The sequence below is a fragment of the Lycium barbarum genome, chromosome 4, assembly GCF_019175385.1.
Source record: "Lycium barbarum isolate Lr01 chromosome 4, ASM1917538v2, whole genome shotgun sequence".
Classification (NCBI taxonomy): Eukaryota; Viridiplantae; Streptophyta; class Magnoliopsida; order Solanales; family Solanaceae; genus Lycium; species Lycium barbarum.
In genome coordinates this window covers 25,917,034-25,930,587 of record NC_083340.1, presented here as the reverse complement: position 1 = coordinate 25,930,587, position 13,554 = coordinate 25,917,034, and the positions used below count along the sequence as shown (strand labels likewise).

At 33.1% G+C, this 13,554-nt stretch overlaps 1 long non-coding RNA gene across 1 annotated transcript; it reads left to right on the top strand.

Annotated features, from left to right (window-relative positions):
• Window positions 1–11,727: 11,727 nt before the first annotated feature.
• On the top strand, window positions 11,728–12,671 carry LOC132638309 (uncharacterized). The gene is made up of 2 exons (XR_009581667.1): window positions 11,728–12,111; window positions 12,630–12,671. It is a non-coding gene; the product is annotated as an uncharacterized LOC132638309 (long non-coding RNA).
• Window positions 12,672–13,554: the final 883 nt, after the last annotated feature.

Genomic DNA, 13,554 nt, shown 5'->3' with positions numbered 1-13,554 from the left:
CCAACTCAAATACGCCAAATTATTCCCTGACAGTGACGTCAAAATTGATAACGTTCAAATCCACTCCTCAAAGAGAAAATGTACACGGTCTTTGCAATATAATTTACCCAACTATGAGTCGTGGTCGAATCCACAGGGAACAATATAAAGGCGATTGTAAAAGTAAAGGATTTATCACCAACTACGCTAAGTCAAACACTTTTTCCATATTTGATTTTTTTTATTTAAAAACTAACAAAGATAAATTAAACTAGAAAGCGAGTAAAATGATCAATAGCCACAAGCATGGATACAGGGGACTCTCAAGTAACGATCCTATATATTTTATGATTTTACATCTAAGAGCAAGTCCATGTTAATAGATAATGATTTCTAAAATCTCATTCAAAGTCTTCCAACTAAATCAATGAATTTCACTCTAAGCTTTTTCTAGCCTTGAAATGAAAAACTACACACTTAAATAGTCAGTACATAACAAGAAATTGAAGAAATGAGAAAAGAATTAAGAAATTTCTTATCAATATCTTCACATCTTCAATCCCCAAGTGTGGACGCAAAAACCCTGGCTCTCCAAACTTGTAATATGGCCAAAGATGAAAGTACTTTACCCCAAGTCTAGCTTTTATAACCCCCCAACTTTTCCAATCAAAATAAGACCAAAACAACCCCACATTGTCAGATTTACAAAACTGTCCACATTTTGCACTTCTGGCCATTTTTTCCATTTCTTCAATTTGACCTCTTTTTTACTTCTTTTTTTGCTTGGTTTTTTCCGCTCACTTCAAAATCACATAAAACCTGTAAAATGAAAGTAAACAGCATTAAATGCACTGTTTTCTTAATCAAACATAGCAAAAATATAAGATTAAAGAAGAAATAACAAATACCAACTTATCAGTTCTTAAGGTCAAGTGTGATTGAGTAAACTCCATTGAAGTTGTATAACAGCCATTGACGAAGCTTTTCAAAGATTGCCTCGAAATTTTCAATTCTGCAAATTTGGGTGTTAAAAATCAGTTGGGTGATACTATTTTTAAAGCTGGTGGCATGAATAACCATCAAATTGCAGCTTAGAACACAAAGAAAGAAGCTGAAAATTAGAATCCGAAGAAAGAAGCTGAGAAAATTCCATGGAAGCCACTAACGAAGCTTGAATTCAAGTTCGAAGAAGACACTGGTTTTAGTAGGATATTGGGTTATGGACTGGAGTTTTAATTAATTAATTACAATGATTTTAAAAAGCCACTTGGAAGTTGCCCCATAATTAATGAATCCATTAATATTATTTCCAGATTGGGCCATTAGAAATAAGGGCGCTATTAAGTCAAAACGTTGACTTCAGGGGCATTTTTAACCGGTAGGTGGACAGAGGGCAATATTGTACCAAATTTCATAGTTTAGGTGCATTTTAGGCCCTTTTCCCTTAAATATATATAGATAATTTTTTTTTGAAAGGCTAAGATATTTTAAAAATTCTTTTTATAGAAAATGTGGTATTGGTTGCTTAATTTTCTTTCATTCGTTTGAGGAAAAGGAGATGTTAATGCATTTTTTTAAAAAAATGATATTTTAAAAAATATATAGCTTTTGAAAATATTTACGCCATGTAACTAATAAACAATATTATACAACATTATACTTGGGGAAAAAAGCATTATGTATAATGTATCAACCTTGGATAAAGATATTCTATTTGCATAGGATATTTTTTAGAGAGCATTACACATTAAATTAACTCGATCTTAGACTTAATGCCTTGATTATCTTGTACTGTTACATAAGCTTTTTGTTTATCCTTTGTTAATTACTTTGCGAGGAAATATTGTATAATATATAATGTTTTAGGACAAATTAAATTGCGCGAGATTGTTGGCAACAGTCAAATCACAAAAAAAAAAAAAAATAGTTATATAACAACCCTTTTTGGACAGACTAAAACACTTGAATTTGAATTTTCATTGGAATTTTAGAGCTGACCTAGAGATTATGAAAATTAACTTTAGTAAGTTTAATTTGACCAAAGTTTGTTTCATAGGATTTCAATAATTAAATAAAGATTATGAGCCCGTTTGGATTGACTTATAAGTTGGCTTATAAGCTGTTTTCAGCTTTTTTGAGTGTTTGACTGGTCAGCTTAAAGTCATTTTATGCTTAAAGTAAGCTCAAAAAAATAATTGAACCCATTTAACTTAGTTTATCTAAAGCAGCTTATAAGCCAAAAAAAATAAGTTGGATTACCCCAACTTATTTTTTTCAGCTTATAAGCTGCAAACAGCTTTAAGCTATAAGCCAATCCAAACGGGCTCTATAACACATATAGAAGTATCATTTATTAGAGAGGTCGGGACCTATTCAAATATATATAGACAAAAAATCCAAAAGGCTAAAATATTTTAAAAATTCTTTTATAGAAATGTGGTATTGGTGGCTTAATTTTCTTGTCACATGTATGGGGAAAACGAGATCTTAATGCCTTTTAAAATAATTCGTATATTTGAATTTGATATCAATTGATGGGAAAATAATGTTTTAGTAATAATCTCACATTAGAAGGACAAACTTCATTTGGAGGTTGAGTGTGTGTATTTGAACCTAATTAACACGTTATTCCATATTTCCATGACAAACCACATGTTAAATCAGTTAGATTATCCGATAGCAATCCCATGGTTACAATCTTGGTTAGTAAAAATAAAAAACTTATTATTAGATGTTGTTCATTATCTAGGGTGGGAACTAAATTGACACACCACATGATAATATCAGTGGCAGAGCCAGAAATTTGGCGAAGGGTGTGCAAATTTTCTTCTCACTTGTGTTAAGGGTGTGCAAAATTAAATATATACTCATAGTAGCTAACATTTAACCTATGTACACCGCGTAATTTTCCGACGAAGGGTGTGCACCTGACCACCCTCGGCCGAAGGTGGCTCCGCCCATGGATAATATGTCTTGACAAATTGCTAGTCCCACAATATTGAGTAATATATAGATCCATCCAAACAAAAAACAAAAATAATATCCCGCCAAAAAAGGATATTGAAAAGACATATTAATCCTTCATATATATATATATATATATATATATATATATATATATATATATACATATATACACTTGTTTCCGTATATGTTCCCTTGTGAGATTCCTCGTTTAATATTGGGATTCAGAGACTAGTAAGAATGCTATACTTGTTTTTGAACCTGTGATCTAAAGTATTTGTTGAGTCGATATTATGATTACTCTAAAAAAGTTTTTATATTGAAGAAATTTAATATTATATATTTTATAAAAAAAAATATTCTTTAATTATGCAGTACTCCTTCCGTCTCAAATTATCTGTCGTGATTCTCTTTTACATGTCTCTTAAGAAATATTGAATAAAAGGGCTTTTTAACTATTTACCCTTCATTGGTAATTGAACAATTATAACATCATTCCACAACTTAGGTGTATGTAGTCTTTTAGAATAAGTTCTCACTCGGTTCTAAAATAAGTGTCATCTTAGTAAAAATCTGAGCCATTAAGAATCATTAAATACTATATACAGTTTACTAAACTACTCTTATTTATTAAATATTGTTTTAGAATTGAGAAAGGACTAATTAAGAATGCATAACTATAAATAATCTCTTAACAAATTAAATACACAAAGTAAGGATGCACAATTACATATATTTACATTTAGAATTTTAAAAAGAATTAGAGTTGTTCATTTCTTTATTTGTACGTACATCTTTATGTTTTTGAAATGCATAAATAAGACGTACGTGAAAGAGTGCTATTAGCAAAGAACTTTAATGGGATCCCATTTAATAATCAGAATTGGTTCAATGATAATCTAATTCATAGAATGAAGATAACGGAATTTTTCATTTAATGAAGATAAATACAACTCCCTCTGTCTCAATTTATGTGACAAAATTTCAAGAGTCAAAAATTTAATTTTGACGTAATTCGGGCATGAAATCTTCAATTTTTTCAAATAAAATTTACATATTTGGAAAGTAGAGAAAAAGTACTATAAGTCATAATGATTGACAATTAAAATTATTTAAAAGATATATGAAAAAATTATGGTCAAAGAAAGAAATATCGAAATTCGAAAGGTGCCGCGTAAATAGGGACAGATGGAGTATATAAGTAAAAGTTAACTGTTTTTATGTTATTTGGTAATTTCATTGAATTTTTTAAAAAGAGTTGTAATTTATATAACAGCTAGTTATTTAAAAGTAATGCACAATATCGTTATTAAAGCCCTAATATTAACTAGGTAATGAAATAGTTTACATAAATAAAACCCATAACAATTGTTTCAAGGAAATTTTCTCGTAATAGTTGTAGCTATTCAACGAATCCACATACACATCTAGTTAATATGGAAAGGATACCAATGCCTTAGGTCTTTTACAGAGAAACTATTTATTAGTTGTTCACAATATGTGCTAATATCAAAAATACCTCGCATGATGAAATTAATAATGAAATGCCGATCAAGTGCAATATCCATGTTTTTTCTTTAAGTGCCCCTCCTTCTGTTGGTAATTTATCTCTTTTATGCTATATAACGAGGTAAGAGTTTATGTCAAACCCTCCACCACGGGATGTGAAACGCTGGGTGGATGGTTTTGAAAAAAATAATAATTTAGATTTAAGGTTTTGGAAAGTAAAGGTGTCAAGCAATTTTTGGAAAAGAGTTGTATAAAAATCTTTTAACTTTTGTAATTTATTGATATGATTTGAGTTTAATTAATACCTGAAGTATTTGAACATGATTCGACAAATTTCGAACAAGGTGGAGATTCGAAGCAGTGGCTGGTGCTTCTTTTTTTTCTTTTCTTTTTGTGTGTGTGTGTGTGAAACAATGGCTGGTGCATAATTTCTGACGTTTGGTGCAATACCGCAATAGCACCGTGGAGGCCGCGATCATGAAAAGGAGTTAATAAGGAAGGTTCAGGAACGCCTAATTATTCTCATCGTAACTGCGCCGCTATTGCGAAGTAAGGTTGCGATTACGACTTGATTGGTTTCAGCTTGGATTTTGCGATTGCGGGTGGGGCTTACAATCGCCAGGGTTGGCTCTAAGGTTTGATTCCACGATTGCGGAGGCCTTTCACTACATTAAAAGAGACCTTTATAGTGACAATACATTTTTCTTTTACATTGCCGCTAAAACATTTACCGCCAATTGATTAAATGTCATTAGATCCAAGGTTGCTAAAATCTATAGTAGCATTTATACCAAATGCTAGTAAAGACCTGTTTTATTGGCGCTAAAAGTAATTACTTTTTTAGTACTTTTAATGATATTTATTTAGCGCAATTGCTATTGCCGGTAAAGATGTCTTAGAAATGTCATAGCAAACATATTTTGCGGCTTTTGTTATTGCCGATAAAAAATGCAATAATTGTCAGTAAAAAGAGACTTGTTTTAGTAGCAATTATTATGGTGGCTAAAATTGACGATGTATCATCTTAATGCACATATTTAACCATGAAAATTTTGACTCAATTGCAACAAAAATGTGTTTGTTAGCGGCAAATGTTCAATTAACCACAATATTTGACTTTATTAAGTGAATTAACGGCAATCAGTGTATTGTCATTAAATAATTGTCAAAAAAGGCCTTTTTGTTGTAGTTTTTTCGTGATCATGATGTTGCTTAAGACGTGATAGTCTACCTGGAAATTAATGGTTTTGAGCCCTATATATACTCCTTGTTAAGAAAAGTGAGGAATTGAACTACGATGATTGAACGGCGCCGTTGATTTGCCATCTAGTTATATATTTGGACTCACTGAATTACAGGTAACTAAAAAACATGTTCGGTCCGATGATTGACTTTTTGGGTTGACTTTGACGACTATAAATTATGAAAGTGAACCATGTTTAACGTTGTTAAACATTCTTTTACATAAATCAAAGTGATTTGGATATTCAGCATATTGTATATGCGGATTTAGTTATTGAGAATGTGGTGATACATGGCTCACACGAGATACAATTACGAGCATGGTTTGATCGGGATTTTGTTATCGAACATGTGGTGTTATATATATGTCTCGAGTTTTAGCTAGTGAGGTGTGTGGTGTCATTCACATATTCGGTGCATGTGGGAAGGACCATGGGCCAACTCAATCCCAAAGCTAAATCAAAAGCTGGGGATCGTAGGATATCCACCACCACCAGCCCACGGTTAGACCAATTGAAAGGTGAACGGGGCTCAAGATCAAGTAAATCAAGAACTGGAATAGATCATATCATATGATAAGAAAAAAAGAATAGATAACATCATATGATATGTGGTGTCATTCACATATTCGGTGCATGTAGGGAGGACCATGGGCCAATTCAATCCCAAAGCTAAATCAAAAGTTGGGGATCGTAGGATATCCAGCACCACCAGCCCACAACTAGACCAATTGAAAGGTGAACGGGGCCCAATATCAAGTAAATCAAGAACTGGAATAGATCATATCATATGATAAGAAAAAAAAAAGATACAATTACGAGCATGGTTTGATTCACGTATCGGGATTTTGTTATCGAACATGTGGTGTTATATATATGTCTCGAGTTTTAGCTAGTGAGGTGTGTGGTGTCATTCACATATTCGGTGCGTGTGGGAAGGGCCATGGACCAACTCACCCAAAGCTAAATCAAAAGTTGGGGATCGTAGGATATCCAGCACCACCAGCCCACAACTAGACCAATTGAAAGGTGAACGGGGCCCAATATCAAGAACTGGAATAGATCATATCATATGATAAGAAAAAAAAAATACAATTACGAGCATGGTTTGATTCACGTATCGGGATTTTGTTATCGAACATGTGGTGTTATATATATGTCTCGAGTTTTAGCTAGTGAGGTGTGTGGTGTCATTCACATATTCGGTGCATGTGGGAAGGGCCATGGGCCAACTCACCCAAAGCTAAATCAAAAGCTGGGGATCGTAGGATATCCACCACCACCAGCCCAAGGTTAGACCAATTGAAAGGTGAACGGGGCTCAAGATCAAGTAAATCAAGAATTAGAATAGATCATATCATATGATAAGAAAAAAAAAATCACATCTATAAGAATTGCCCAAATTATATAAGGAGAGTAAAGAACTATATTTCCACCGATGTGGGACATCCAACACAACCGGCCACTTAAATTTTGTGGTGGCTAGAAATTTCTTATTTTTCTATTTTTATTTTAGCTGGTCGGTATGTCCCTTTGAACTCTTAAATGCTCTCGACTCTGTGCATGGATTAAACCTTTGCAATTCAGTTTAGTTCAATAAGGATTACAATTTGGTTATTAGTCCGTGTTTGTTGGATTAATTAATATAGTTGGCTTTTCTATTGGGTCTTATAAAGGAAGGTTCACCCGGCAAATAACCTACTTTAATTTCTATTTCTACATAACAGTCCCCGCATTATTATTCAAATATGTATAATAATCCACCAATAATAATTCATCACCAATTTCTTCTTATTATTATTATTTGCTGCATCAAACATCTTTACATTATACTCTATGACTATGCATCCATAACTAATTATAAACCTAACGGCCTCTAAAAGCAAATTATTGAAAGACAAAAAGACAAAAGTAGTAGAATTTTTTTTTAAAAAAAAAATTGTTACAAATGAAAGGAAAAAAACCTGATTGCGCGCTAGCTGAAATGCAAAATATGCCCCTAAAACCTAAACCTAATTCAAACACAAAAATTTACGCAACTCTTTTTCTTTGTCTAGTGATTCCAACAACTCCAACTAAACAATGAAAACGAGATCGTAGTTTGTCATTTTTTTTTTCACTATACTCTTGAAAAACAATATTCTGTAGCTATTTTAGTTAGAAATAAATGGCCACTGTAACTAGAGCATCTTTTAATTTACAGGTTTATTAATGGTGTAGGTTTAGAAAGTTTCTTTTTAGCACAAAAAAGGATCACAACTCTTGTTCTTCTTCGATTTCACGCTTCTTTGTATTTAATGCTTAGCTCAGTTGGTAGAGCGGAGGGGTGTATATAGTGTGTGCCGAAATGGCGAAATCCTTAGTTCGCGGGTTCGGATCCGACAAAAGTCGATTAAATTTTTTTATCAAAGCCGCAAGAACCCCGCGTATAGCGGGGGCTAGCTTAGTGCACCGGGCTGCCCTTATTTTCAATATATACATGTTGTTGCAGAAACAAAAAAAGTCAAAAGAAATATAATTATTAACGCGGATAAAGATGTTATAATAACTACAGTGATATCATTACTCATCTTCTGCGCATGGATACTTTACGATCTGATTCATTACTATTAAGAAACGGGACATTTTTTAAATTTTGAAATGTCATATATAGAATAAAAGAAACGGGCATTAACCAAATACAAGTTTTGTTCTGATCATGTCGATCTGTCAATAGTTATTTGTCAATTAAAATTCTTCTATATATTTAGAATTATTTATTTTCTTAAATCTCAATTCACTCATAACATAACAAAGTTTCAATAGGCCACGTCGATCTGTCAAGTGTTTATTTAATTTTATTCTTTAAATTTATAACCATCATTTTTTAAAATTTGAATTCACTCTCAACTGAAAACAAAATTTCAACAGTTCATCAAACTGTCAAGTGTCTATTTAATTTTCTTTTTTAATTTTATAACCATTATTTTGTAAAAGCTGAATTCTCGCAACATAAAACAAAGTTTCTACAAGTCATATCAATCTGTCAAGTGTATATTTAATTTTCTTCTTTAAATTTATATCCATTATTTCTTAAAATCTTAATTCACTCTTTACATTAAACAAAATTTCAACAACTCATATTGATCTGTCAACATTTTTCTGTTTACTAATTAGCTTCTTCATAATTAGAACAATTATTTTTCAAATAATCTTAATTCAGTTTTAGCACAAACAATTTTTTTACATTCTCTTATTATCGTATACATACCTATCTTACCGTGAACATTTGTTGAGCCAAAACTCAACTTTTATTTAAATGGCAAAAGAAAATCTCTACCTTTATGTCAAACCCTATTGCCATGCATGATACTGGACCGAGAGACAATAGTATCTAGTATTAAATCGTCATTTCTTATAAAGAAAGAGAAATTTTGAGATGAATATTATAAGAAAAGAAGTAAAGAAAGGTGTTATACAAAAAAGGAAAAATTACAGTAATAAATTATACAAAAGGATGATTCTCACGGCCACGACAAATTATTGTTTTTCTATATTTTCAAGAGGACCCTCCTCTTTTCACTCTATTTTGTACCTTTATCTTTGATGAATTTATTATTACCTGCCCATGGTTAAACTAGACTAGCCAGGTAGGGTTTATTTCCACTTTTTTACTTTTCCTTTCCCTTTTATTACCACAAAAAACCCCTAATTTTAGGATCTATTCCTCGGTTTCTTCTCTGAGCACATGAGATATGTGACCCATCATAGCACATGCATGTCACAACTTGGTTCATAACACACACATATATGTAGACAAAATTAGAATACGTTTCACTAAAAGAAAAGTAGGAACTAGCTATGAAATTCGTCAGTTGTTTATCGCTAAGTAGCCTATACCTAGCAGGATTTTTTTTTATAATCCGTCTCAAATTCATCATTCAATAGAATTAGCAACAGATTTTTAGTGTTTAATTGTCCGTCACTAATTCATACCCCCCCTCCCCCCCCCCCCCCCCTTTTTAATAGTTTATATAGACAATACCTGAATAGCTATATTCAAAGATAATTTTATGGATTTTTCTAATAGAAAAAAATGGGAATTATCCATTACTAAAATGCCATAAGAATAATTAATGATGTATAGGTAAAAAAGTTTCTTTTCAAAAAAAGAGAAAAAAAAAAAGAAGCAAAATATCATAATTCTCCTTACATTCTTTGATTTCATGTCGTTGTAAAGTTTTACATTTTTTTTTATATAATTCACGCGATAAGTGACACTCCCTTTTATTGATAATCTTCAAATATACAAAGCATAGACAGAGGGGAAAATGCCAAAAACAACCTCTGTCAAAAGATTTGCGCAATAGAGGAGAAAACAGGGGAACTTCTTCGGACATCCCTGTGTATCCACTACAAAAAAAAAAAAAAAGTAATTTGTGGAGGTTGAAAGTGCAATTCGCTCCACATTGCAACTTTTTAACCTCTGATATTTATTTTGTAGTGAGTGACAAGTTTTACAATTACTATTGGAAAAGAAAAAAAAACCTCTGTCAAAAGAGCTGCGAAACAGGGAAAAAAACAGAGAAATTTTTGCGAACGATATGTGCAGCGTAAAATTTACAATCACTATAGTAAAAAACTGTAAGTCAAAGATACAATTAAGGTGAATAAAGTCTGACCTATTAATTTTTCTCCCTGTAGATACTGGATTTAATTAGAAAAGCTTCAGGGGTTTAGGGATCTAACCTCTGTTTTGTTGTAACCCTCTAATTTTTTCTGATGACATAACAGGCAACATAAATGCTACTACAAATTCTTCCAGGGATTATTATTTGACAGATTTGGAAATCAAGATGCAAGCAGAGATATGAGAACAAAAAGATGGATTTAAACAACATCATATACAACATCAATACACAAGTTGCTATGATAGTTCACAAGCAGTACACGATGATCAGTCCATACCTGAAAGGAGAAGAATTATTTCAGATGAAGGATAAAGTTACACAGAAGTTTAACCACATAATGGTGAAATGGGAAAGACCTAAGGCTGGATTTGTAAAACTGAATTCTGATGGCTCTGCAAAGGGAAATCCAGGGCCTAGTGGAGCTGGGGGCGTCATTAGAAATGAGCAAGGAAATTTAGTTACTGCATATGGGAAATTCCTTGGCCATATTACTAATGTTATAACCCGTATTTTTGCACATTTGAACGCTTTGAGATAATTGCAACAAGTTAAGAACAAGACTATATTTTGAACTTGTTTGATACATAAGTGGGTTATGAAAAATTTGGGATGTGGAAATATTGGAAATGGCTAAGGGCAAAAATTGGAATTTCGGAAATTAGTTTCATGAATTACAAAAATGAACCATAGGTAATTGGGCTTGGAAAAACCAAAAAAAAAAAAAAAAAAAAAGAACAAGAGAGGCCCAATTAGTTGGGGTGGCCGGCCATGGTCCATGAAAAGGACCCAAGCCCAAGTGAATTCATCCATGTGATGAATTAATAAAAGGGACCATTTAGTAGTCATCCAACACTTAGAACATTCAAGAAAACTTAGAAGGAGAAAAACAAAAGAAAGAAGAGCAAAAAAAAGAAGGCCATTCGGCCATGTCCATGAAATTTTTGCCCCTTGAAATCTTGTCCCAAAAATTATTTTCTTGTGGTATTCCTACTAATTTAAAGGTCCTCTACAACGTGGTGAAGTTGTTTCGGAAGATAGGTTCCTCAAAAAAAAATTGAATTGACAATCATGTTGTTGCTACATAATTTAAACTCACGTTGATAGTGTTGTATCCCGTATTTTGAACGTCGGATTATTTGTAAGCTGAGGTGGGGCCCACACATCGAGATTTTTTTTGGAACATCTGAAAAGTTATATGAATCACATATGTGAAGTTAAACACAACTCACGAAGGACCCTTGGGTCAAATCAAAGTAGAAGCCCTCCAAACGAATATTTTTAAGAAAACGTTTTCGGGTGAGCTGACTTCGAGGGGCAAAAACGGTATTATAAGTTTGGAATTTGGAAACATATCAAGAAATAGAAGTTGTAGATAATTGAATTAGCTTTCCAACCATAGGTCGTGGGCTCCAAGGTGACGTCTGGACAAGGAGATATGAACGTTTTAAGTCCGGAAGGTCAGTGGGCTAGGCCCAACTCGGGCCCAACCGGGTTAGGCCCATGACCCATGTTATATAAGTGATATTTCAGCACTTCCCTCCTCATTTTCAGAACTGGAACAACCAGAAAATTCTGGAGATAGAGAGAAAAAAAAAAAGCTTTGGAGAAGAAAAATCAATTTTGACCAAAATCCGAGCCCCGAATCCCGAAGCCCATGAAGGAAAAAGTGTTGTACGGTGCATTGTCTTCAATTTGAGTTAAAAATCAACCAAGGAGGGGGGTGATAACGTGGTGGCCGAATTCTTAAGGTATGGATAAGGCTCATTTTCATTGCTAACAAGTTTATTTAAAGTTTTAACGGATTAGAACGGGAAAAATAGCGATATAAATTCGTCCGTTGGTATTGTGAATTATGGAATGAGATTTGAAGAGAATTTTGGATGAAAATAAATGTAGTTAACTTGTAGAATGTGGAGGATGTTGCTATTGATGTTGTTAGTATTAATTTTGACTTCGTTACGGAAATAAAAATTATGAAATAGTTATATCGCGAATTGGTTGGTTGGAAAATTTGGAAAATAATGTGTGGGCTATTCTATGGAATATTTTGGAGCTGGAAATATTATGAATAATGGTGGGTGTTGTTGTTGATATTGTGGCCGAGTTAAATTCTCGGGTTTTTTGTTGTATTTTTGGCCGAGTTGAATTCTCGGGGATGTTGAATTTATAGGGGAGATGCTGCCCAAATTTCTGTAGACAAGTATGGATTTAAGATTGAATTCCTAAAGGCTTATAATTAATATTTGGTAATTGTGACCAATTGTAGATTTCGGAGGAAACGGGATTTGAGTTTGGACAAGCGTAAAAAGCAAATAAGGTATGTAAAGCCCTACCTTTTCTTTCTTTAGCATGTCTTAGTCATAGTAGGTTATGACACGAGCCTCGGGGGAAACTCCATTCCTAGAAATCCGAGCTTAGATTCGGCCCTTAAACATTCAATGTAATTGAATTATGAACCCATGTTTTGTTGGAAAAAAAAATATGTTTGAACACTTTTACTTCTAAAAGAGTCTTGCGTCATAAAACGTCCATAACTTCCACAAATAAATTCGGAATGCCCCGAAACTTGTTGCAAATGAATCCATAAAGCCTAAGGTTCGTAACTTATGTACGCCACCTCCGCTTGACCCGAGGTGGGCCCACTTTTCCCTAACCCTTTCCATATGGTTCTATTAGACTTATTTTCGAGCGACATTCAAAGGAAACTTTTGACTATTATTCCGATTATCATCGAAAATTGTTTTAACTATTCTATGGAGACCTATGATATATTTTGACATGTACAAACGAACTCAGAATTTTTGTTTTGACATAATCCATTGTATCATCCGAAAGGTACGTATTATGACTACCGTTTGATTTCTTTTCTAAATGGCCTATCGTTCGGATTACTTTGTCGAGTTTTTTCAAATGTTTTATGATGCATATAGTTTCCCACTACTCTACTCATAGATGCCTCAATGCTTCCTTCACTGAGCCCGGGCCAGGATATGTTATCACGCGTATTCCACTGCATTGTTCGCCGTGCCTCGATGTGAGGGGGCAGGAATATCTGTACATGGGTTGTGGAGTATGCTGTGCCATGTACATATATTATGATATGTTACGATATGATATGATATGATATGACCATCTGATATGTTATGATATGTGCACATTCTGATATGATATGTTACGGAGCTATTCCCTAC